This window comes from Sorex fumeus, unplaced genomic scaffold (assembly GCF_029834395.1).
Source record: "Sorex fumeus unplaced genomic scaffold, SorFum_2.1 ptg000007l, whole genome shotgun sequence".
Classification (NCBI taxonomy): domain Eukaryota; kingdom Metazoa; phylum Chordata; class Mammalia; order Eulipotyphla; family Soricidae; genus Sorex; species Sorex fumeus.
This window is the reverse complement of record NW_026606064.1, coordinates 42,646,866-42,673,796: the sequence shown is the minus strand read 5'-3', so window position 1 is coordinate 42,673,796 and position 26,931 is coordinate 42,646,866. Positions and strand designations below refer to the sequence as shown.

Genomic DNA, 26,931 nt, shown 5'->3' with positions numbered 1-26,931 from the left:
GAATATCCAATATATCACGGGTAGCTTGCCAGGCTCTGCCGTGTGGGTGAGATACTCTCGGTAGCTTGCCAGGCTCTCCGAGAGGGGCGGAGGAATCGAACTTGGGTCGGCCATGTTGGCTGCATGCAAGGCAAATGCCCTACCACTGTGCTAATAAAAATTTCTGTCTTCTCTGAACAAGTCCAGAGCGATATTGCGATTATATGATGTTAATTAAATTAACTAGTGCCAAACCCAGTATCAGTATATCAGTAAATTGTTGGGACCATCTGACTTAAAAGCAATTCTCTGATTTCTCTGTCTCTGTCCAGGTGCCTGGCTTCTCAGCTCTAGCACTATCCAGGTCCTTTTAAAAAGCTAAGAAACAAGGTGCCTGCTGCATTGGTAATGTCCTTGTCTTTGAAGATCCTTTTATATCCAAGCAGAGGTTTGGATTTAGTGTTAATTTTTCTGAAGCCCCACAAAGGAGAATGATTTAAACTGAATTCTTTTCCATTTCTGACTCATATCTCTATTAAAGTTTTGTTGGTACTTTCTGAAAGGTAGCATTGATGAATCCCTATGTTGAGAAGCCAATCTGCCCTCAAGAAAATGTAGTCACATTGAGCAGTCTTTACTATTGGCCACTTCTGATGATAATACGGACATTTTTGTTTTTCAGTTGAATAGGAATACTTGGAAGTTAGGGGTAAAGGTTTCATTCTGAAGGTCTTTCTAGTAAGATAACAAAGTTAGGAATACAGATTCCTGCAAGGTTTAGTTTCAGTAAGTACATGGTAATTTGTCTTAGTTGATTCATTTTAATCATTGGATAGACTTATTTTTTTAAAAAAAGTATAACTGAGACTGGAGAGATATTTCAGAGGATAGGGCACTAGCCTTAAATTTAGACGATCTGGGTTTGATCACTGACACCCCATATGGTCTTCTGAGCTCTGCCAGGAGTGATCCCGAAGCACAGAGCCAAAAGTAAGCCCTGAGAATTGCTAGCCAGATGTGACCTCCCCGCAACAATGTTTATGACTAATATTTTTTAAAATAATTTTTGTTGAATCAGGACTTTGGATATATGCCTACCATGCACCTGACCCAGGTTAGATTCTGGCACACGTTTATTCAAGCATCACTAGGTGCATACTTGTGGGACCCAGAACTGCAGAATGTAACCCAAGTATTCCATGGCCCATTGCATCCTTGAGCTTTCACTGTGAAACTAGAGTGCAGTTGGCAGTATAGGTCATACCTCTGACCACCTGAGTGTAGCACTTGGAAGCCCTGCTCACACAATAAATTTTGTTAACTAATTGATTACATATTTATACCAAACATATTGGGAAAAAAGCAAGTATCAAAAAGTCAGCACAAAATTAGCACTGTAGCACTGTCCTCCCGTTGTTCACTGATTTGCTCGAGCGGACACCAGTAACATCTCCATTGTGAGCTTATTGTTACTGTTTTTGGCATATCTAATACGCCATGGGGAGCTTGCTAGGTTCTGCTGTATGGGCAGTATACTCTTGGTAGATTGCCAAGCTCTTTGAGAGGGAGAGAGCAATCAAACCCAGGTCAGCTGTGTGTAAGGCAAATGCCCTACCTGCTGTGCTATCGCTCCAGCTCCAACACAAAATTAACACAAAAAACTGAGAAAAATATTGTTTGTTTAAAACTAGCAAATGTCTCCCATTTTACCCTTCTCATGGTGCCAGCCAGAGTCCTCTCATCATGAAATGACTTTCTACAAAAATAGCATATGTATTTTTCAACTAATAGTAAAAGACGAAAAATATTCATGTGACCTACCTATAATACAAAATGGCTAGAAAATGGCCAGCAGAGAAATAGAAAACAATACATAACAGAAATAATTTAAATATGTTAATAACTGCTGTCTAGAATTATCTGAATGTCCAGCAAATGTATTATTAACTCTTTAGAAAAATCTATAGTTAAGTAACTTCAACAGTTCTTTAAATTTCCCTAAGCTCTTAGAAAGTAAGTGCTCCTGTTACGAACTCTCAAGTAACCCCAGTATATGGTTAATATCTCTTAGCTTTGTCTTTACAAGGTTTATTTTCACAAACTCTAAGATACTGATAGTACCACTAATGCTTGAATCAAAACACACTTTATTTAATAAGCAAACACAGAGCCATAACTTAAATGCACTACCGGGTATTTTAAAAGGTATTCTTAGAACATAAATAATCCCCAAATGCCAGCTCATGTTTCAATTTTAAAGTTCTTAAGAAACTCTTATTCTAAAATGTGAGGGTTATGTGAACAAATAAACCACAACAATGGGATTAACATAGCTCCTATTCTGGAAGATTGATGTGATATATGAGTCTCTAAGAGAGACTTATAGTTTGGACCAGAGAGAGAGTAGATCGGGCAGGGCATGCAGATAACCTGACTTTTGTCTGTGGCACAAAGTCTAGTTCCAGTTAGGTCATTATAACTTGTCTTCTTGCTTTATTCATATTAAATGTTGGATAGACTTCTTTTTAAAAAAACAGTTTGTGATTGCGGTTGGAGCAATAATTCAGAGGGAAGGGCACTTGCCTTGCACATAGACAACCTGGGTTTGATCACTGGACTCCATGTGGTTCCCTGATCAGTACCATGAGTAATAACTGAACTCAGAGCTAGGATTAAGCCCTGAGCTCTGATGGGCAAAAACAAAACAAAACTAAATAAAAGATAGTTTTAGTATTCAGGGTTTCTTGAATACTTCTCTTTGGAGAATTATCTCATTGGAGTATTATAACCATCAGGGGAATTACTTTGGAACCTTGCTGACAAGACGATTTCTAAGAGTCTCTCCTATTCTAAAGTCCCTAATAACCTTCACTTCAAAGACAAAGTTATTAATTCTCTAGGTAACTATACAGCTTATTCTCAAATCTGTTTTCTAAAATACCAAACTTCATGAGTGTACAGCTAAAAAATGGTTGCACCTTGCTTCCTTGGGGGGATCAGGGGAAGTATCTTTAAATCTCAGTGCAATATATATAATGCAAGGGTTATGCTACATAGTTTTTCTTAATAGTTATCATTAACCACACTGATATAGAACAATCCAAAATGAAGCTATTTAAAAAAGAAAAGACCAATGCAATGAGAGCTCTATAGCAGTTATCACCACAGTATAAAGAATAGAAAGATTCCTTATACTGTAATCATGTGTAAGGACTCAAAGGAAAATGATGTGCTTTCGTAGTTCTATTTTAGTGTAAACAAAAATTGGGACTCATAAGTTTGAGAGAACCCATAACTTTTGTCCATCAATCAAATGTTTGGGAACAGTAATACATAAACTGATTGGTAAATACGAGGCTTTCTAGAGCCAACCTTTGCTTTTTAAGACATTTAGAGCACAAATAAACGATTCTATGATTAAAATGGGCTGGAGCGATAGCACAGCGGGTAGGGCGTTTGCCTTGCACGCAGCCAACATGGCCGACCCGAGTTTGATAGTTCGATTCCTTCGCCCCTCTCAGAGAGCCCAGCAAGCTACCAAGAGTATCTTGCCCGCACTGCAAAGCCTGGCAAGCTACCCGTGATGTATTTGATATGTCAAACACAGAAACAAAAAATCTCACACTGGAGACATTACTGGGCCCGCTGGAGAAAATCTATGAACAACGGGAGGACAGTGACAGTGATAATGACAGATATCTAGGAGCCTATTTTATCAAAGGCTTTGTATCTTTTTTATTAACTCTTCATTCATTTTTAATAACAAATAATTAGGGTAATTGAGTTTATTAACAAGAACTTGGCATTTGGGAGTTCCTTTTAGTGTTTCATTTTATTAAAAAAAACATTTGGATTATCATAGAGGAACAAATATCTTGTTCATATAGCAAAATTTCCTCTTTTTCTTTGGCACAAACTTAAGTTCTGCTATCATGTTCTCATTTTTCTACTTTTCTTTCTAAAGAGACTTTACTTTCTTCCCCCTTCCTACCTAATGAAGTACCACAAACAAATTGGTGATATAATTAAAGATAGATTTTTCTGAAGGATAGCATAATAAAGGAGAAACAATATAGTTAAATCTTGACGTAAATGATGAGATTTAACATAATCAGATCCACATTCCAGTCCTGGGAAATGTGTTTGTCTCAACTTAGGGTTAGTAGGAGTTATAATTTTAATCAGATGTGCAATAGTATTTTGTAACTTTCCAGAGACAAAAAAAAAGTCTCCTAAACAGAGAAAATTCAGAAACAGAACTGTGTAGTCAGTATGTGGCTATGGTGTATTGAGAATTGGATACAAGATCAATTCTTCACCTACTTAGCAATTTTTTTCCCCGATATTGACTCAAGAACCTCTAGATTCTCCAATTTTTCTTTAAGTAGAAGAGTTGAATGTATTTACTCAAGCCAAATGGTTGAAAATAATAGGTCTCAGTGTGTACTTTGGTTCTAGTCATAAATATTTGATTAACTAACGTCTAACAAGCTATATACCTTAGATATTAATTATTTTATAACACTATTTTCTAATATAAAAAGTGAGGTGTTTAAACGGATTGACTTTACCACCTTTTTATGTCTAGAAAATATATTTTATGATTTATCTTATTATTTTAGATCCTTGTCCATTTCTATTAACCTACTTTATAGAGTAATATCTATAAACAAAACCCTACCCCTAAATCTATTTATCTTAAATTTCTAGCAATTTTCTAAAATGAAGCAAAGTTATATATAAATTTTACTTTTACAATGAATTTAATAAAAATACTATTAGTTAAAAGTACAGTTTAAAGCAATCTATGATATACAAAGTAGTGAAAATGATAAGTGACAGTTATTGGGACTGATCCAATTTCAAGTATTATAATAACCATATCATATTTTATATTTATTGCGATTGACAAGTAGCACTTTTGATATCACTTTCATCACTAAACAGTTAAATACCTATTCAAATACAAATAACTAGTGAACATCCAAGAAAGAATTCAAACCTAGGTTGTTTATCAAATTCAAAATCAGAGCCAATGTAATTTACTACCACAAGTTTTCTGTGTTGAAGAGTAAATCGATTACTGCATACCATTAATTTGTTAAACATTTCCGAAATTCATTTGTGTTCATTAATTTGCTTTAGTTGCTACGTAACCAAGATATTTCTTCCTCTTATGGCAGAAAGGAAGAACCTGGTGAAGAAGAAAGTGCTAAAAAGTGAAAATAGGAATATGAAAATGAGTGAAGATGATGGCTAAATTGAAATAACCTATTTTGAAAAGTTGCTGTTGTGATTTGACTATTTTTACCCACATCTCCTGCCCTCAAATCCTGTTCTATAAGCACACTCACACACATACGCACACAGCACATTGCAATGTTGCTTTGGAAAGATAGGGGAAATGTACTTGGGGTTTCTGGAGCAGGGAGGGAAAGAAAGGGTAAAATAAAATAATATATTTACTGACCTCTTATAAATTTTTAAAAATCAAACTAAGAAAACCAGTTAGTAGTCCATTGCAATAACCCAGGTGAGAAAAATAAAGGCCTGAACAGGACATTGTACAGGTGGGAAAAAAGCAACAGAAATGTCTTTAGAATCTAGAAGAAAACTTTGGGTTAGGAAAACTTGAGGAAGCTAGGGGCTGGAGCAATAGCACAGAAAGTAGGGCGTTTGCCTTACACGAGGACACCGGGTTCAAGTCCCAGCATCCCATATGGTACCCCGAGAACTGCCAGGAGTAATTCCTGAGTGCAGAGCCAGGGGTAACCCCTGTGTATTGCTGAGTGTGACCCAAAAAGCAAGCAAAGAAACAAACAACAACAACAAAAAAAAACTTGAGGAAGCTAGATGTGCAGTGATTAATTAGGGGAGGAAATGTGGCATTATAAGCTAGTAAGTGGGGATGTTGGGACTATGGAGACATCCCTACTTTGATAAGTCATTTTCAGGCACCAGCATTGTTAGAGATTTCAATCCAATTCTGACACTCTCTGGAGATAGCATCAAATTCTGTTAGTGTTACTATGGTTATCACTTTTATTGCCCCACATTGTTTATGCTGTGTGGGTGTTCTTCTTAAGGTGTTTATTTAGGGTTACTGCTGCTCCAACATGGGTAGCATGAGGCATTCAGGGCCAAAGGGAATGAAACCAAGAGAAGAATTTTAAAATTCTAATGGCTCTCTCCTCAAGATTATCATTTTTTAAAGAAAAACCTTATCAAAGAAAACATAAATTTGCCAATAGTTACAAGAAACAGTGTTCAACAAGCTTAATCACTTAGGTGAGTGACAAATTAAACCCATAATTAAGATTCACTTATACAAAGGAATATTATGCAATCATAAGAAAACTTAAATTACACTGTTTGCTACAACTCCACTGTAACTAGAGAGTATCATGTTGAGCAAAAATAAGACAGAAGGAGAAGGCCCAATACAGATGATATCACTCTTCTGTGTTATATAGAAAAAAGTCAAGTTTATAAGGATAAGTTGCTAAACTAACTTCTTAAACTACCATCTAAATCTGCCAAAAAGATAGCAAATTCTGAAGTCCCATTGCAGAAGTACCATTTTGATAACCTGCCCTGTTACCAATAAGGTGGATCAGGGATTTCCTTGCTTTAATGTTTGTGTTCCCCTTGCCTTAGAGAAATAAAGTGGCTTATTGTAAGTTCTAGCTCTGCTCCATATTTTTTTCCTTCTCACAGTACAAAAGGTCATCAGCCATAGGAATTGTCCTCCTAACAATTCTACAAGTTAAAAGTTCCATCTTCCCTTAGAAGAAAGATCAGTTCTCTTGATCTTTGTATTTTCTATTGTCTCTGGGTATTTGTTATTCCCCATCTGTGCTTTTTACATACCCCATGTAAGAGAGATCATTATTGTCCATTACTCTCCCTCCGGAGCAATAGCACAGCGGTAGGGCGTTTGCCTTGCATGCAGCCCAACATGGCCTACCCGAGTTCGATTCCTCTGCCCCTCTCGGAGAGCATGGCAAGCTACCGAGAGTATCTCGCCTGCACGGCAGAGCCTGGCAAGCTCCCCATGATGTATTCAATATGCCAAACACAGTAACAACAAAAGTCTCCAATGGAGACGTTACTGAGCCCGCTCGAGCAAATCGATGAACAACTGGAGGACAGTGACAGTGACTCTCCCTCTAATTTCACACAGCATAATAGGCTTCAGATCCATCCATTAAAAGAAAATCTCATAGTTTCATCTTTTCTTATGACCAAGTAGTAGGCCATTGATTATATGTATCATAATTTCTTTATCCAGTAATCTGTTCTTGGATAATTGGGTTATTTTCAGATTTTGGCTAATACGAATAGTGTTACAATGAACACAGAAGTGCAGGTATGTTTTCTGGATTGTGGCTTTGGCCCTTAGAATATATTATATTACAAGAAGCACTAGGTGATATAGAACCTCAATTTCCAAATTTTTTAAAGGAGTGTCTATATTGTTTTCCAAACAGGCCAAACCAGTCTGTATTCCCACCAGAGTAAATGGGTCCCTTTTCCCCCACAACCACACCTAAACTGGTTGTTTTTCTGTTTGATGTGTGCCAGTCTCTGTGGTATGAGGTGATATCCCATTGTTGTTTTGATTTGCATTACATTAATGATAAATAATGGAAGGCAATTTTTTTTCATATGCTTTTCAGTAATTTATGTATCTTCTTTGAGAAAATTTTTATTTCTTCTCCCCATTTTTGGTAGGTACTGATTTCTTCTCTTGGAAAGTTCTACCAGTATTTTGTATATTTTGGATATTAACTTTGAATGTTAATTATCCATTGAACTTGGATATCAGATGTGTAGTGGAGGAAATATTTTCTCCCAGTCTGTGGGGTTTCTTGCACCCTGGTCATCATTTTCTTTGAGATAAAATAGCTTCTTAATTTAATGTAATATATTTGTTTATCTTTGCTTCTGTTTGCTTAGCCAAAGGTGTTAACTTTGTAAAAAGGTTTCAAGCTTCAGTCTCATGGAAAGTTCTCCCTATGTTTTCCTCAGTGTAACTTATGGATTCAGATCTTCCAGGTTTTCATTTTGATTTGACTTTTGTGAATTGTGTTAGAAATGGGCTTGCATTAATTTGTTTTCATATTTAGAAATAAAAAATAAACATTTACTTAGTAATTCTAGAAGAGAAAATACTAAAACTTATTTTCTTTTTATAATACTTACCTTTCTTGTATTATTACTTCAAGTACCATTCTCTAATCATTCAGAACACCGGGCTTTTAAGGAAAATGAAATGATAAATTTTTATATGGCTTTAAAATATGCTAGAGTCCTTCCAGGCCCTTGAAAAGTCCTTTTGATAAAATGTTTTCAAACCTTCTAGGATATACAATCCAACTTTTAATGGTAAATAAATGACTTGATGTTAATAGTATTTTGGAGGGTTTAGAAGGAAAAGGGCAATTTACATCTTATGTTAAACTCTGTGTAACAAGGATGATGTGAAGGTTTTAAACTGTGGTGTTATTGTAAATTTTCCAGTAATCTGGATTTCTGAATTGCAAATACTGGAAACCCATTGGGTCTTCCTGCTTCACACTAACAGCAACACTTTGCTTGCCCACATCTGACATCTTGTGGGTTTTGATTCATTCTGTTGTTGATGCCTCCTCTTCTGTTTTCTGAAAATTTAAATATTTGTTCTGCCTGCATTATAATTGCTAGTTGTGGTGTCTTATTGAGTATGAGGTTGTGGTAACTCAGAGGACCAAGGAGTCCTGCCATGGGCTAGGATTTCAAGTCTTAAGACATTTGCTTGGCTTAGCTGTCAACCACCCTGTTCTATGACCCTGACTAAACTGCAGATATGTCTCTAATTGAAACCCTGTATTATTTTATCTTCTCTTCAGAGAGGAAACTCAGAACTATCATTTGTACACACACCAAACCACAGGAGCCGGAGTGGGGGTCTGTAATGACAGGGCTTCCTACACAGCACTTTTGCAAGCTTTCTACTAATTATCTTAATTTTGTTTGTCTAGACTAACTTACTACACCCAAAAATCTCATTTTCTGCAAGAGGAATAAATGGGCATCGTTATTTCTTCAATTTCTGCCAAGTTAAGAGGAGAGAAAAATTTGAATAGAATCAAAAAAACTGAAAAAAAAAAAGCAGAACCAGAAAATACGACCTTGAAAGGAGTGCTTCCTAAAATTCAAGTTTGTTTAAGTTGATCTGGAAGATTGCGTTCCAATGACAGGAGTAACTCTCATTAACAGCAAAGAACACTTTAAACTCTACATAGATCCAAAGCAAAGAAAAAGATACTTTAGAGAAGATAGTAACAAGAAAGGAAAAAAACAGAAAAACAGGAGAATTTTTTATTTTTATTTTAAATCTTTATCAGAAAAACAGGAGAATTTTTTCTTTTAGTTCTCCTAGGCAGGAAACCTGGAAGTTCTTTCATAGCACACTTTAATTAGCCAAATTATCAACCCCCTGTTGCTGCTTTCCTCTCCTCAATATAGCACACTAAATTGTCTTCTTCTTTTACCAAAGATTTTTAATGATTTACTAGAATATAAAGATGACTTCTACTGACCCAAAAGTACTTTTGTTTCCTTATAAACTGTGCATATTAATGATATTTTTCCTATAATAAATGTCTTAATAAGTAAACAAATTAGATGTTAATTGAAGAATTGATGTGGAGCTCTTTCCAGCCTAATAAAAATGATTAAGGTTTCAGTTTGTAAATATGAAGAAACCCATGAAGCGAAGAATCTGAAGAACCCAGAGTAAGTTTTGTGTTATAGGTTTACATTTGGGTGCAGGTTATTTGCACTGGACTGGTTTACACTTTGAAATGAGAGCAATGTTGCCACTACCTTTATTTTTCCAAGTCACTTTTCTTGTTGCATTTTTGGGATAGTAAAATCAGCTGCTGATTAGATCAGGGATTTCCAATCAAGCATGAATTTCCTCCCAATGGGATTTTGTCTCCCATCCAAGTACTAACCAGGCCCGACCCTGCTTAGCTTCCGAGATCAGACGAGATCGGGCGCGTTCAAAATTTAAAAGTTAAGAATGGTTGTCACCACTTGGAGGTCGAATGCTAGTGGGATCTGTAAAGTGGAGGGTATGGATGAGGCTAAACATATTACACTGCACAGGAGAATTCTTTATAACAAAAGATATTTTGTTCATAATATTAATAATATCAAAATTAAGATATAAAATTAAGAAACCATTGATTAAATGGGCTAATAGGGAACTAAATCACATCTTGCTAGATGGGTGCAATTCAGAACTATTCTGTAATGAATCCATAGTTACTCTAGGCGGATTATAGTAATTCTATAGCAATGGTTTCATAATGTTAATTTCTTAGGAACTGGTGCAGTTTTCAATTTTGATAGAACTGGAATAATCTGGTGATTGTGCACAAGAATATTATTAACGGTATAAGATCAATAGCACAAAAGGTAGGGCATTTGTTTTGTGTGCAGCTGACCTAAATTAAATCCCTGCGTTTCATATGATTCCCAGAGCACCATCAGGAGTGATTTCTGAGTGAAAAGACAGGAGTAACCCCTGAACTATCCAAGTATGCCCTCTTCCCAGAAAAAGAATACTACTAAATGAAACATTCTGCATAGAATTTTCTTTTACTTTTGATTTGAGATAAAGATAAGCTTTGTATTTTTGCTTTGTAGCTTTCTATATTTGTATATATTGTGTGTCTTATTAAGTTGAAGGCTCACAATTTTACTCATCTCTCTACTATTAAATCCTATAATATCTATCAGAAATTAGCCAACTATAGGGGTCCCCAACTTTCTTTTTTTATGCCTTTCAAACTTTTATTTATTTATTTTTTAACTTTTTATTAGTGAAACACTATGAGGTAAAGTTGTACACACAAATATTTGTGCTTGGGTTTCAATTATACAATGATCCAGTACCCATCCCTCCACCAGGGCCCATTTTCCAACAAACAGTTCCCAGTATCCCTCCCACCCCCCATTTATCCATCCCACCATGCCTCTGTGGCAGCGCATTCCCTTTTGTTCTCTCTCTCCTTTTGGGTGTCGTGGTTTGCAAAAGAGGCATTGAGTGGCAATCATGTTCGGTTTATAATCTACTTTCAGCATACATCTCCCATCCTGGGAGGATTCTCCCAACACCATTTATTTGGTGTTCCCTTCTCTATATGAGCTGTCTTTTCCCCTAGCATGTGCAGCTGGCCTCCAAGTGATGGAATGAACATCCTGGTACTTATCTCGGCTATTCTTGGATGTTAGTCTCCTATTTTGTTACTTTTTATTCCCCAGACAAATGCAATCTTTCTATGTCTGTCCTTCTCTTTCTGACTCATTTCACTGATCATGATATTTTCCACGTAGTACCACTTGTATGTAAATTTCATAACCTCATCTTTTCTAAAAGCTGCATAGTACTCCATTGTGTAGCCGTACCAAAGATTCTTTAACCAGTCATCTATTCTCGGGCACACGGGTTTTTTTCCAGATTTTGGCTACTGTGAACAGTGCAGCAATGAACAGAGAAGTGCAGATGTAATTTCAACTGTACTTTTTTGCCTCTCCAGGATATATTCTCAGGAGTGGTATTGCTGGGTCAAATGGGAGATCAATTTCTAATTTTTTGAGAATCGTTCATGCTGTTTTCCAAAAGGGCTGAACCAGTTGGCATTCCCACCAGCGGTGAAGGAGAGTCCCTTTCTTGCCACATCCTTGCCAGCACCAATTGCTTTTCTTCTTTTGGATGTAGGCCAGTCTCTGTAGTATGAGATGATATCTCATTGTTTCGATCTGCATCTCTCTGATGATTAGTGATGTAGAGCATTTTCTCATGTGCTTTTAAGTCATTCGTATTTCTTCTTTGAGAAAGTTTCTGTTCATTTCATCACCCCATTTTGTGATGGGGTTAGATGTTTTCTTCTTGTAGAGTTCCCGAGAATTGCTTTAACTCTTCATGGGTGTTTGTTGTTCTATATGAATTTCAGGAGTGCTTGATCTATTTCTTTAAAGAATTTCATGGGTATCCTTGTAGGGACTGCATTGAATCTGTATAATGATTTTGGGAGCATTGCCATTTTGATGATGTTAATTCTTCCTATCAATGATCAGGTGATATGTTTCCATTTCCTTGTGTCCTCTTTTTTTTTTTTTTCGTGATCGTGATTTTATTTTTTTTTCCCCTTTTTTTATTTGTGAAACACCATGAGGTACAGTTGTAGATTTACAAATTTTTGTTCTTGGGTTTCGTTTATACAATGATCAAATACCCATCACTCCAACAGTGCCCATTTTCCACCACCATGGATCCCAGTATCCCTCCCACACCCATTCCCCCATCCCACCCTGATATTCTTTTATTTTATGGAGTAACTTTTTGTAGTTTTCATTGTAGAGGTGCTTTACCTCTAGAGTTAGGCTGACTCCAAGGTATTTCATTTTCTGGGGCACATTGTGAACGGGATGTGTTTTTTATGTCACTTTCCTCTGTCTCATTATTTGCGTATTGGAAGGCCATGGATTTGAGGGCATTAATTTTATAGCCTACGACTTTACTGTACAAGTGTATTGTTTTTAGGAGTTTTTTGGTAGAGGGTTTAGGATACCCGAGATATAGTGTCACATCATCTGCGAATAGTGAGAACTATATTTCTTCCTTTCCTATCTGGATGCGTTTAATGTCTTTTTCTTGCTTCATCACTATTGCAAGTACTTCCAGTACTATATTGAACAGAAGTGGTGATAGTGAGCATCCTTGTCTTGTCCCTGATCTTAGAGGAAACGCTATTAGTTTTTCCCCATTGAGGATAATGCTTGCTATGGGATTGTCATAGATGGCTTTGACTATCTTGACAAAAGTTCCTTCAAAACCCATTTTGGTGAGAGTTTTCATCATAAATGGGGGCTGGATCTTGTCAAAAGCTTCCTCTGCATCTACTGATATGATCATATGGTTTTTATCTTTACTTTTGTTGATATGATAAATTTTATGCCGATCGATTTCTGAATGTTAAACCATGCTTGCATCCCTGGGATGAATTCCACTTGGTCGTGGTGTTTGATCTTTTTGATGAGTTGTTGGAATCTATTTGCTAATATTTTGTTGAGGATCTTTGCATCCATGTTCATCAGGGATATAGGCCTATAATTTTTTTGTTGTTGTTGGTGGTGTCTTTTTTTGCTTTTGGTATTAGGGAGATATGTGCCTCATAGAAGCTGTTTGGGAGAGTTACTGGTTTTTTTTTTTAAATTTCCTGGAGAAAGGAGAGGCCGACAAAATCTCAAGGCCGACCTAGGCTGCCACAACAAAGGAAGACAAAAATGATCGTCTGTACTTTCAATGCACGTACGCTAGCATCAGATGCATCCATCGAGGACCTGATGGTACAAGCGCGAATGATCAAGTACGACATCATTGGTCTGACCGAGACAAGAAGGCACGAATCTCACCATGCCGTTTTCGACACTGGAGAAGAATTGTTCCTCGGAACATGCGATAAAAGAGGTGTTGGAGGCGTCGGTGTCCTTGTCAACACAAACTTGGCCAAGAGCATTGATTCATTTGAATGCCTAACAACCCGAATCGGACGTTTACATTTGAATAGATGTGGCTCACTGCCTGCAGTTTCTATCTTCGTTGTCTACGCACCAACATCTCATTATGATGAAAGAGAAATCGAGAAGTTCTACATGGAGCTAGAGAAGTTCTATAAAGAAGACCACACCTTCTCAAGATCATTGTGGGTGATTTTAATGCCAAGATAGGACCTAGAAGATCAGCTGAAGAACTTCACATCGGAACCCATGGCCTAGAATGGAACGAACAGGGTGAGAGACTGTCTGAGTTCATCATGTCGACCAAGACCATTCATGGTAACTCACAGTTCCAGAAGGCAGAATCTAAACGATGGACATGGGAGTCTCCCGGTGGACGATGCCACAACGAAATAGACCACATCATATTCAATCGACGGTTTTGCCTGACTGATGTCGCTGTTGTCCCAAAATTTCGAACGGGATCGGACCACCGTCTCCTTCGTGCAAAATTCTACTTCACAGAGCGGGGAGAAAGGGCTGCAAAGTTCAAAAAGAGAACTCCCAGAACGACCACCAACTGGGAACTCTTTGGTACTATTGCGGCAACATGGGAAGATGCCATTGTTGACAACATTGACGAGGAATACGATCGACTGGTTCAGCACCTCCATGAATGTGCGAGGAACGCCAAGAGAGAGATAGCCACAAAAAGTCGCCTATCTTCGAAAACTCTTGAGCTAATTCACCAGCGTGGTTTGGCGCATGCCTCAGGCAACCGCAAGCTAACGTCCGAGCTTGCAAAGCAGTGCAGAGATGCGATCAAGGAAGACCTCAAAGAGAGAAGAGCAGAAGTACTGGTAGATGCGGCAGAAGCCGGGAAAAGTATTCGTAACGCCCGCCTGTCCTTCGCCAACTATAAGACCAAGATGACTGCCCTCCGACGTCCTGATGGATCCATCACATCCTCCAGAATGGCAATGGAGAAGATTATCCATGACTTCTACTCAAATCTCTTCGATAGCCATGTCCACTTGCCGACATACCAAATTCCACAGGATGGGTATGTCGTTCCCAACGTTCTCCCTTCCGAAATCCGACACGCCATTTCGTCAGTAAAGAAGCAAACAGCACCCGGCCCAGACAAGGTCAGACCTGAACACCTGAAGAACCTGCCGTCAGTACTCATCAATACACTGGCTCGGCTCTTCACTCGCTACCTGTCTGAATGCAAGGTTCCATCTCAATGGAAAACCAGCAGGACCGTACTACTGTTCAAGAAGGGAGACATCCATGACATTGGCAACTATCGCCCGATCTGCCTATTGTCTGTCATCTACAAGTTGTTCACTCGAGTCATCCTGAATAGGATTGGCAGAACACTAGATGAAGGACAACCATGTGAGCAAGCAGGGTTCCGCAAAGGATTCAGCACCATCGACCATATCCACACGATAACCAAACTCATTGAGGTTTCTCGGGAGTTCAAGATGCCGCTCTGCTTAACGTTCATTGATTTAAAGAAGGCCTTTGATTCTGTTGAGACGGAAGCGGTCATTGAAGCCCTAGCCAATCAGGGCATTCAAGCCCAATACATCAGGATCCTCCGTGAGCTGTATTGCGGATTCACTACCAGGATCTCACCATTCTACAAAGAAGTGATCGTTGATGTCAAGAGAGGGGTGCGGCAGGGTGATACCATTTCACCAAAACTCTTCAGTGCCACCCTCGAGAACATCATGCGACGACTGGAATGGGAAGGAATGGGAGTGAAGATAGATGGTCGGCAACTACACCACCTCCGCTTTGCTGATGACATTGTTTTAATAACACCAAACATCAGCCAAGCGGCACAAATGCTGGCCGACTTTGACCGTGAGTGTGGAAAGGTAGGACTACAGCTGAATCTTACGAAGACAATGTTTATGAGAAACAGCCTTGTTCCTGACGCCCCATTCACTCTCAATGGAACGACCATCTCCGAATGCAACAGCTATGTGTACCTAGGTCGAGAGGTCAACATGACAAATGACCTGGCACCCGAGCTGCGCAGGAGGAAGAGAGCGGCTTGGAACGCCTTCAAGAACGTCGAAGAAATAGCTAAGAGGACGAAGAACCTCCGGCTCCGGGCACATCTCTTTGATTCCACTGTTCTTCCTGCATTAACATATGCCTCAGAGACCTGGGCCCTACGCAAACAAGATGAGAACGCCATTCAGGTCTCCCAAAGAAGAATAGAAAGAGCTATGCTTGGAATATCACGTTTCACTCAAATGAGAGAACGAATCCGGAGTTCTGACATCCGTCGACGATCAAGGATCAGGGACGCTGTCTCATTTGCCAAGGTGTCGAAAATCAGATGGGCTGGTCACGTAATGAGATTTAAAGACGACCGTTGGACTAGAGCTGATACTGATTGGATTCCACGGGATGTCAAGAGACCGCGTGGCCGCCCACCTACCAGATGGTCAGACTTCTTTGTCAAGGTCATGAACGATCGGTTTGAGGCCCTCCATGTTCCCGGAGCGAAGAGATGCCATTGGGCTACACTAGCACGCGACAGGGACAAATGGAGACGTTACTGGCGCCCGCTCGAGCAAATCGACGACTAACTGGAAGTTAAGTGATTAAGTGATTTAAGTGAAATTTCCTGGAAAAGCTTGAGGAGAAGTGGCAAAAGGTCTTCTTTAAATGTTTGGAAGAATTCACTAGTGAATCTGTCTGGGCCTGGACTTTTGATTTTGGGAAGACTTTTAATTACAGTTTCAATTTCCTTGATATGAATGGATCTGTTCATGTATCCCAAGTTCTTGGTTCAATCTTGAGAGATTATAGAAACCCAGGAATTTATCCATTTCATAATTTATCCATTATCTAGATTATCTTGTTTCATGGTATACACACTCTTAAATTAGTCTCTGATGATCTTTTGAATTTCATTGGTTTCTGTTGTGATGTTCCCTGTTTCATTTCTGATTCAGTTTATTATGGTCTCTCTCTCTCTCTCTTTCTTTGTGAATCTTCCTAGTGGTTTATCAATCTTGTTTATTTTTTCAAAGAACCAGCTCTTAGTTTCATTGACCTTTTGGATTGTTTTTTGGGTTTCCATGTTGTTAATCTCTGATATAAGTTTTATTCTTTCCTTTTGCCAATTTTGGGTTCCTTTTGTTGGTCTTTTTATAAGATCTTGAGCTGTGTGGTTAGGTTATCTATGTAGGCCCTTTCTTCTTTTCTTAGGAATGCTTGTATTGCTATAAATTTTCCTCTTAGCACAACTTTAGCTGCATCCCATAGGTTCTGGTAGCTTGTGACTTCATTCTCATTTGTTTCCAGGTATCTTTTGATTTCGTTCTTGACTTCCTTCCTGACCCACTCATTGTTCAACATTGAGTTGTTTAATTTCTAGGTGTTTGATTTGTTTCTTGGTGTCTTTTTGTGATTCGCTTCTATCTTGAGTACATTATGAAAAGATTGTTGATACTACTTCTGTCTTGCTGATTCTATTGAGTTATGTTTTGTGGCCTAGCACGTGGTCTATTTTGGAAAATTATCCGTGTGCACTGGAAAAGAATGTGTATTCTTTCTTTTTGGGATATAAAGCCCTGTATAGGTCTATTATCCCTCTCTCTTCTATTTCTTCCTTCAAAGTCAATATTTCCTCGCTGAGTTTTGTTCTTGTTGTTCTATCCAGAAGCAATAAGGCGATGTTGAAGTCTCCGACTACTATTGTGTTGCTAGAAATTTTCTCCTTAAAATCTGTTAACAGTTTTTTAACAGGTGTCCCTCATTAGGTGTGTATACATTTAGAGAGCGATATCTTCCTGTTGTACGTATCCCTTGATAAATAGAAAATGGCCTTCACTGTCCTTCTAATCTTTTTCAACCCGAGATTTATGTTGTTGGATACTAGTATGCCAACCCTGCCTTTTTGTTTGCTTGCATGATTTTTTTCTTCCTTTAACTTTGAGTCTGTGTTTGCTCTGACTGTTCAGATGAGTTTCTTGTAGACAGAAGAATGTTGGTTTCAGTTTCTGGATCCATTTGGCCACTCTGTGTTTCTTGATTGGTCCATTTAGACCATTGACATTGAGAGAGATTATTGTCATGAGGTTTTGTGCCATCTTTCTGTAGGGGTTGGTTGTGCTTATAAGTGTTTTCCTTCTTATCTTATAGGGGCCCTTCATTTCTTCTTTTAGGTTTGGTTTTGAGTCTATGAAGTTCCTGAACTGTTGTCTATCTATAAAATTGTGTATCGTTCCATCAATTTTGAGTGAGATTTTAGGTAGATATAGTATTCTTGGTGAGGCGTTCATTTCATTGAGTTTTTTCACTGTATCCCACCATTGTCTTTGGGCTTGGAGGGTTTCCTCTGATAGGTCTGCTATAAATTTAAGGGATGCTCCTTTGTATGTGATTTCCTTCTTTGACCTTGCTGCTTGCAGTATTATGTCTCTATCCACAGCATCCATCATTCTGACTATGATATATCTTGGAGTGTTTTTATTAGGGTCTCTTTTAGCTGGCACCCTTCTGGCTCCTTGAATCTAGATGTCTGCATTCTTTAACTCTGGGAATTTTTCAGCAATGATTTCTTTCACTGTGGCTTTTTCATTGGGGTTGTCTCCCTGTTCTTCTGGTATTCTAATGTTATTCCTCTTGGAGTCATCCCCTAGGTTTTTTATTTGCCTTAGAGCTATTTTGAGGTCTTTTCCCATTGTTTGTTGTTTCCTATATGATTTTTGTTGCTCATTTTCAAGCTCACAGATCCTGTCTTCGGCTGTACACATTCTACTGCTGAGGGCACCCACTGAGTTTTTAATTTCATCTATCAAGTCCTTTATTTGTGACAGTTCTTTTTGTAGCTTTTTTATTTCTGCTCTCATTTCTTCCTGTATTTTCTTGACTATCCATTCCACTGTTTCTTTCATTTCTTTCTTTAATTTTCTGGATGTCTGCTCCATTAATTCTTTGAAAATTCCTTGAACACTCTCAGCATCTCATTTCAGAATTCTTTATCAGAGAGCATATTTGTGGGTAAACCCTAATGAGAATTCAGGACTCTTTTCTTCATCCTCTCCTCGTATGCACTGTTTCCCCATGTTGTTGTAGTTTTCTAGAGTTAAAACCTTGGAATTCACTAGCACTGTTCCCTCTTATTGCGGGAAAGGATTCTGAATAATGTTCGTCGATGGAGGTCTCCCTTCTCCCCTTCTAGAATAGTCCTTCCTCTCAGGCATTTTCCTGTGTCTTATGACAGGCCATCTAGTGAAGAGTTGGAGGAGGTGCTCTTTTATATTGGGCTTGGACAACTTCTTTACATATTGGTCTTTTGCTGGAATTGGAGTAGGCCAGTGGATTATTGTTATATTATGGTTGAGGCATCCAGGACTTTTTCCACAGAATTAGGTGATAAAGACTGGGATGTGAGTTTAGAGTGCTGGGAGTAGGAAATATAATTGTGGCTGCATGAGTGGCTGCCTAAGAGAAGGCCCGGCCCACTTTTGAGGAGGCCACGCCCCCTAAGTGGAGGCCAGACCCCCAGCAGGTCCCAGGGTGCACTGACCTAGGAACCTGTAGAGAAGGGCTGCACAGTCTGTCGGAACTTGGACAGGTGTTCCCCAAAGTCTCTTCCAGCTGCCCAGTGGTGGGAGGAGCAGCATGGGGGGAAGGGGCACAGGCCATTGTGGGACAGAGACACACTCTCTGGCTCCCCAATGATCCTGTAGAGGAGGGTAGCTCCACAACGAAGTGAGCGAGCAGTCTGGCCCCCAACATTCTTTATAGGCCATATGATCACAATTAAGCATCAATTTATTCACAAAATGACTCAAAGGGCTTAATTGTGTGGGTTTCAAAAGTATGTTCTGCATCCCTATACTGTGAATCTTTTGTTTATAATTTTACTTCTCATCTTGGCTCAGAGCCATGTTTGCTTTATTACACCTCTGTAGCTCGGGAAAGTAAGCAAAAAAAAAAAGCACTTTTTAAAATGAGTATAAAAATTAAAAATTATCACAAATAATTCATGTCAGTTTTAGTGAAAAAGTACTTAATAAAAATATATTGGACATAAACACAAAATATTTCATTGAGAGTAACTTTTTTAATTAATTAATTTTTATTGAATAATTATGAATTAATTACAAAGCTTTGGTGTCTGAGTTTCAGTCATACAATGATTGAATACCCATCCCTCAACCAGTGTACATTTTCCACCACCAATGTCGCCAGTGTCTCTCCATCCCATTCACCCCTCCCCCTCCCTCTATGGCAGACAATTTTCCTCTTAGAGAGTAAATTTTTATAATACTAAATCCTCCTTGACATTGATCTTTCACAGGAAAAACAAAATAATGCTGTTTAAAAAGAACTGATGTATAGACACATTTTTCTCACTTCATTTTGTGATCTTTGGGACTTAAAAATATGTATTTTTATTATACCAAATATTTTATGCAATTTTGTTTTTCTGTCTGTATTGCCAGCATGCATGTTTTATAAAGATTTAATCTATCATACCTCTCTAGATCTTCTCAGTCTATAAAATGTTATAGACTTCCATACTCAGGATAAAAAGTAGCATTAACAATTAATTTTATAAAAAAAAATCCTGACGAGTATATATCACTGAGAGATAGTACATCAGAAGCATAAAATTGTTTTATATTTCACATAAAACTAAACAAAATCCCAAACACAGTAGTTTAATTAACCAAGTGTATCTATTAATTAGCAATTAAGTTTCAGCAAACAATGTTTGAAAATAGAACTAATTAATTAAAAATTCCCTGGAACCAGAGAGATAATACTTAGGTTATGGTGCTTGTCTTGCAGATTGCTAACCTCGGTTTAATAACTGGAACCTCATATAGTAATGGGTTGGAGCGATAGCACAGTGGGTAGGGTGTTTGCCTTGCATGCAGCCAACATGGCTGACCCAAGTTTGATTCCTCCACCGCTATTGGAGAGCCCAACAAGCTACCGAGAATATCTCGCCCACACAGCAAAGCCTGGCAAGATACCCGTGTCATATTCAATATGCCAAACACAGTAACAAGTCTCAAAATGTTACTGGGCCCACTCCAGCAAATTGATGAACAACGGGAGGACAGTGACAGTGACAGTGACCTCATATAGTTTCCCAAGCAACATTTGAGTAATCCCTCAGCACAGAACCAGGAGTAGGCCCCAATAACTGATAGGACAAAACAAACATTTGGGACTAGACATATAGTGAAAAGTTAAGACATTTTCCCAGTACGATGCTGTGGAGGCAACCCTGTTTCAAATTCTGGAGCTCCATATAGTGCACCAGCATTTATAAGCATGACACAGAGCATAAAGTCAGAAGTGGCACTGGCACAGTGCCAGTGTGTCTCCTAGCATTGATGAGTTTGAGAAGAAAGGCAAAAACAATACAAAAATTAATAATTCCCCAACTCCTCCATAGATACTTTCATTTCAATGGAACATCATTCAATGATGAACATAAAACAATTTTATGCTTCTGATGTACTTGTGCATGTCGCACAAGACCACTCACTGACAGTTCTGAAGGCATGAATGTGTCCACATAACTTTGCAAGATTTTTAGCTTTTAAAGGATAAATAATATTTGCTCTCTTAATACCTATCTTATGTTCTTTTACATAATCCAATAAATTCAGTAGAAATATGTATTACGTGAAGATGGTAAATGACATACTGTTAGAATTTATGTTTCAAAGTCCTTGCCATAGATTTTTTAAAACCATGGTGCAAAAGATTGTTACTGTTCATGGTTTCTTTGGTTAAAAAAAAGAAAGTATAATTTATTTATTTGGTAGAAAGAAGTACTTGCTATTTTTATTTAATATACACCTTGCCCACATGATGTTTCAAAATGATTCTTATATTGTAGTTTGTCCTTAATGATGTAAAAATATACTTAAGGAGAGAAGATACATATATTAAAGAGTTAATATTAAATAATATTAAATAAAGAATAAATATTAAATAATTAATATACATATATTAAAGAACATAATGCTACAGGATGCATATTAAAATTTCCATTGAGGGAAATGAATACATGGCTTGTGTAGTTGTTCACAGAAGAAGGAAAACACCAGAGACTGTGATCTTTGCAAGAGGTCTAATGGGTGATACAGAAATTAACTGTTGATAAGAAAGTGTTCAGGCTCTAAGGAAAATAATCTAGATACTTTTCATAAAAATAAAAGTATAATTTTCATATGACCCATATATTACAATGCTAGTTATTTATGCCAAGAACTCAAAAATATTAATTGAGAAAGCTATGAAGACCAATGACCATTTCAGTGCTATTTACAATAACCAAAATATGGAAAGAACCCAAGTGTTCAATGATACGGTCACGGTCACAGTCACGGTCCTTCCGTTGTTCATCAATTTGCTCGAGCGGGCTCAGTAACATCTCCATCATGAGACTTGTTGTTACTGTGTTTGACATATCGAATACGTCACGGGTAGCTTGCCAGGCTCTGCCGTGAGGGGGAGATACTCTCGGTAGCTTGCCAGGCTCTCCGAGAGGGGCGGAGGAATCGAACTCGGGTCGGTCGGGCTGGCTGCGTGCAAGGCAAAAGCCCTACCGCTGTGCTATCGTTCAATGATACATAAGTGGGAAAAAAATTTTGTAATACACAAACAGCAGAATAATAAAAGCAAAAAATACTTGTCCTTTGGTATAATTTTAATGGAGCTATACAGTCAAGTGAAATTATATAGAAAAGGACAGATATTAGGTGATATAACTCACATGAGGAAACAAATAAACGGAAAGTTATCTAATAACAACAGCTCCTTGAACTTTATTTCATAACTGAGGTTGCTAAGTTGAGGTGGGAGAACTGAGGAAGAAAAAGGTGAATTAGAAATGACACCTAGATAGTGGTGGAGGATCTTGGGCATTCTAGTGACAGTAGAGGACAATGGTTTTGTATACCACAAGCACAAAATTAAACACTATTATGACCTATTATGAACATGTTACTTCACTTGCAATTTTAAAAACTGTAAAGATTAAAATTGCTTTGGAAGCTGGAGTTTTATAACAATGTAGTGTTGTTATAAAACAGGGAGTATGCAGGACAAGTATAAATTGTTGTAAAAGAAGCTTATAAAGGTGCATGTGATGAGAAGATCAGGGTGAGAGTCAGGGATGTAGACTATTAAGAACTATAAATGTAACATAAAGAAATAAATATTTGATTTTGAGAAGTGAAAGTCTTGCCAATTAGTTATTTTTATGAAGAGATATTTTATTTTATATTTTATTTTATTTTTGGGGGGGAGCCACATCCGGCGATTCACAGGGGTTACTCTTGGCTCATGCACTCAGGAATTACTCCTGGAGGTGCTTGGGGGACTATATGGGACGCTGGGAATCGAACCCGAGTCAGAAAGACAAAAGCCCTACCCACTGAATTATCACTCCAGCCCCCTAAAAAGAGATTTTAGAAAATAAATTTGGTACTTAAGAAAAAAATTGAAAACAAAGATTCTTGAGAAAAAAATAACATTATGTGCTATATTAAAAAGCACACCAACAATCCAGAAAGAAGCGTAACAGTGCTAACAAATTATTTAATTCTTTAGAAAGTGGATTAATTAAAATAAATATATTTGTGTTAGCACTGTAGCTCTGCAGCACTGTACTCCCATTGTTCATTGATTTGCTTGAGCAGGCACCAGTAACATCTTCATTCTGAGACTTGTTGTTCCTGTTTTTGGCATATCAAATACGCCACGGGGAGCTTGCCAGGCTCTGCCGTGTGAGGGGATACTCTCAGTAGCTTGCCGGGCTCTCCAAGAGGGACAGAGGAATCAAACCCAGGTCAGCCACGTGCAAGGCAAATGCCCTATCCACTATGCTACTGCTCCAGTCCATTTGTATTAGAAGAAAGAGAAATGAAAGGAGGCCAGAATATTAAATATTGTAAAGAAATAATAGAATTTCATGATTTAATCCTTAAGGTGGTATAAAAGATTTCTACTTTTTTTCATGTAAAATAAATCTTATTTTAGAATAACGTGTTTCCCCTCTTATACAATCTTATAGAAAAATCTTAGATTTTCTTTAAAATCTCAAAAATGTTTTCCAATTTGTTTTCATTTCCTTAAATCTCTTTTATCCTACATATAATTTTTGCTCTTTTGTATAATTTTTGTATAGGGATCAAATATATCATATTTAGGTTAATGGAAAAATTATCTTATCAATATGTATAAAATTATTTGCTTTTAAAAGCATAGAGAGGGGCAGTAGCAATAGCAGAGCAAGTAGGACATTTGCCTTGCATGCAGCCAACCCGCGTTCGATTCCCAGCATTCCATATGGTCCCCTGAGCACCACTAGGGGTAATTCCTGAGAGCAGAGCCAGACGTAACCCTTATGCATTGCCGGGTGTGAACCAAAAAGAAAAAAGAAATAAAAGCATAGAGATCTAGTTTAAGACATTAAGAATTTTAAATAATTATAGAACACTTTGTATAAAGTCTTTGATAGTTATAAATTCAAGACTTGAGATTTAAAGGTGTCCTTTTAAGCCATAAGGATATATGAGATTCCAAATATTAAAATAAAATGTTTATGAAAAATAAAATTTCATGGGTAAGAAAGTATGAAGTTAGGAACAGAAGCTATCAACATACATTTTGCATGTATTAGTAGCCCATTTAATTTTTTTTAATATAGGAGTATGCTATTTATTCAGCCATTGATTAAGCTGATTGAATTGGGTACAAACTCCACATTCCTTTAAAAAAAAATTGTAGCACATTTAATGTTATTGCTTTTGGATATTCTATTTTGCAGAGATACACATAGTTTATTCATTAATTTGCTGATAGCACTTGGATTTTTTGAAATTTCAACAACTATGAATAAGGTTGTAATTAATGTATGAGTTCAGGTCATTGAGCAGGTATATGCATGCATTACTTTTGGTACAAGGCAAGTACCTTACATCTAGTATTCTCTCTCCAGACTTCTTAAGAGATTAAGAAAGTCACTCTTTAGATATAAATTCTTGTTGATATTTAAGGATGAGTGTTTTTTAAAATTGATAATTAAGACTGAAGCAATAGCACAGCGGTAGGGTGTTTGCCTTGCGCGTGGCCAGCCCGGCTGAGCCAGGTTCAGTTCCTCTGCCTCTCTCGGAGAGTCCGGCAAGCTACTGAGAGTATCCTACCCACATAGCAAAGCCTGGCAAGCTACCCATGACGTATTCAATATGCCAAACACAGTAACAATTCTCACAATGGAGAAGTTACTGGGCCCACTCGAGCAATTTGATGAACAACGGGAGGACAGTGCTACAGTGCTACTTTTGGATAAAGAACTACAATTCTATTTTGTGTGTATAATTTTATCCACTTAGGAGTCTATACAATTTTGTCTTAACTTTATGTAATAGTGATATCATTTAGAAGAAAATTCACAGGCAAATTAAAGCTAGATCAAGATAAAATCACAGAAACTAAGTAAGAAATTTTATTTATAAGTTATTATTTATTTACTTTTTTTTTCGACCGATCTAGTTTAGTACTATTCTTTTTCTCAACATATCTCTGAAAGGCCATATTTTGTACACATTTCAGCTCAAAAAATATTACAGTAGAAGGTAAGCACAACTAAACATAAAAATTCAATTGCTCTCATTAGCAAAATATCAAGAGGTTTTCAGAAAAAGTCAAGCAGTTCAACATTTCTTTGTGAAAATTAATATTATAATTTTCCTTAAAAAAACTGTTATTAACCAAATTCCTGAAACCTAAGAATGCTCAGATGGAATGAAGACTGAAGCAGTCTTTCTGATGATTGGATGGCTTTGATCCAATAGAATTATATTTTTAAACAGCATTTAAATTGATAACTAGTTAGTTTTAAGCACTGTACAAGAAATGATAACACATTTTCATAAAATTTGAGAGGTAAAGGTCCTGCAGAATAATGATTTTTAAAACATGTTAAGTTATGGGGAGATTTATTTTAAAGACAATTTAAGAGGCTTGATTTGTTTTAAAGATAATCTGGAAACAGGCTGGAGCACATGCTCTGCATGTGGAGTCTTGGGTTGGATCCCCAGCATGTCACATTTCCTTGAGCACCTCCAGGAGCTACCCAAAAGCACAAAGCCAGAGTGGTCTCCAAACACTGCCAGGTATAAAATGGACCTAGTATGCTTTACAGAAATATAATTAAACTACTATAATACTTAGCATGAAGTTAGAATCTATATATAACTCCCCCCAACAACCTCACATCAATTAAAATTGTCCCCAATTTCCCCTCTCCCTACTCCTTTTCAACGACTAATTAATATTCTGTCTCTATGTATTTGTTCTAGACATTTCACATAAATAGAATCATATAAACACACCTTTTATGCCTAGGTTTTTTATTTATTGTAATGTTAGGAAAATAATTTTAGGGGAAGTTACAGAGTAACCTAGGAGATTAATGACTGATAGAAAGATGTTTGCATTTAGTATTTAAGAATTCATTGGTAATCATAGGGAGAAAAAATATCTAATCCTGAAAACAACCAAAATTAGGTTATGTTGTTAAGAAGTGACCACCTGCCACCTAAACAAACAAACCAGGCTCCACCCCCAAATAATAAAGTGCACCAGAAAGATAGTAGAGTGGGTAAGATGCAGGTGACCAGGCGCAATCTATACTACATATGGTTCGAAGTCTGACCTGGAGTGAATTTTAAATCTTTTAAGAGAACCTACTGCTTATCCTTTTCAAGATTTTCCAGGAAATTGAATAAAAAGAAACACTCCCAAACAGTTTCTATGAGGCAAATATCACCCTAATACCAATAAGGAACAGAGACACCACAAAAGAGAATTAGAGGCATATATCACTGATGAACACAGATGCAAAGATCCTCAATAAAATACTATAAAATAGAATTCAACAACTCATCAAAAAGATTATAGACCGTGACCAAGTGGGATTTATCTTGGAGATGTGAGGATAGTTTAACATTTGCAAGCCAATCAACATGATACACCATATCAAGAAAAGGAACTACAAAAACCATATAGTCATATCAATAGATCAAGAAAAAAATGACAAAACTCAACACCCATTCATAATAAAAACTCTCAACAAAATTGGAGTTGAAGAATTTTTCCTCAATATAGTTAAAGACATCTACCACAAGTCCACGGCAAGCATTATACTCAGTGTGGAAAAAATAAAGCCTTCCCTCTAAGATTGGGCACAAGACAAGGTTGCCCACTCTTCCCACTTTTATACAATATAGTTCAGGCGGTACTGGCCATAGCAATTAGTAAGATAAAGATATCAAAGTCATCCAAGTAGGAAAGGAAGAAATCTAGCTCTCGCTACTTGCAGATGAC

At 37.4% G+C, this 26,931-nt stretch overlaps 1 protein-coding gene across 2 annotated transcripts in view; it reads right to left on the bottom strand.

Annotated features, from left to right (window-relative positions):
* GREM2 (gremlin 2, DAN family BMP antagonist) overlaps nucleotides 1-26,931 on the bottom strand; it is a 154,058-nt gene that overhangs the window by 39,572 nt on the left and 87,555 nt on the right. The gene's annotated exons all lie outside the window — the stretch shown is intronic.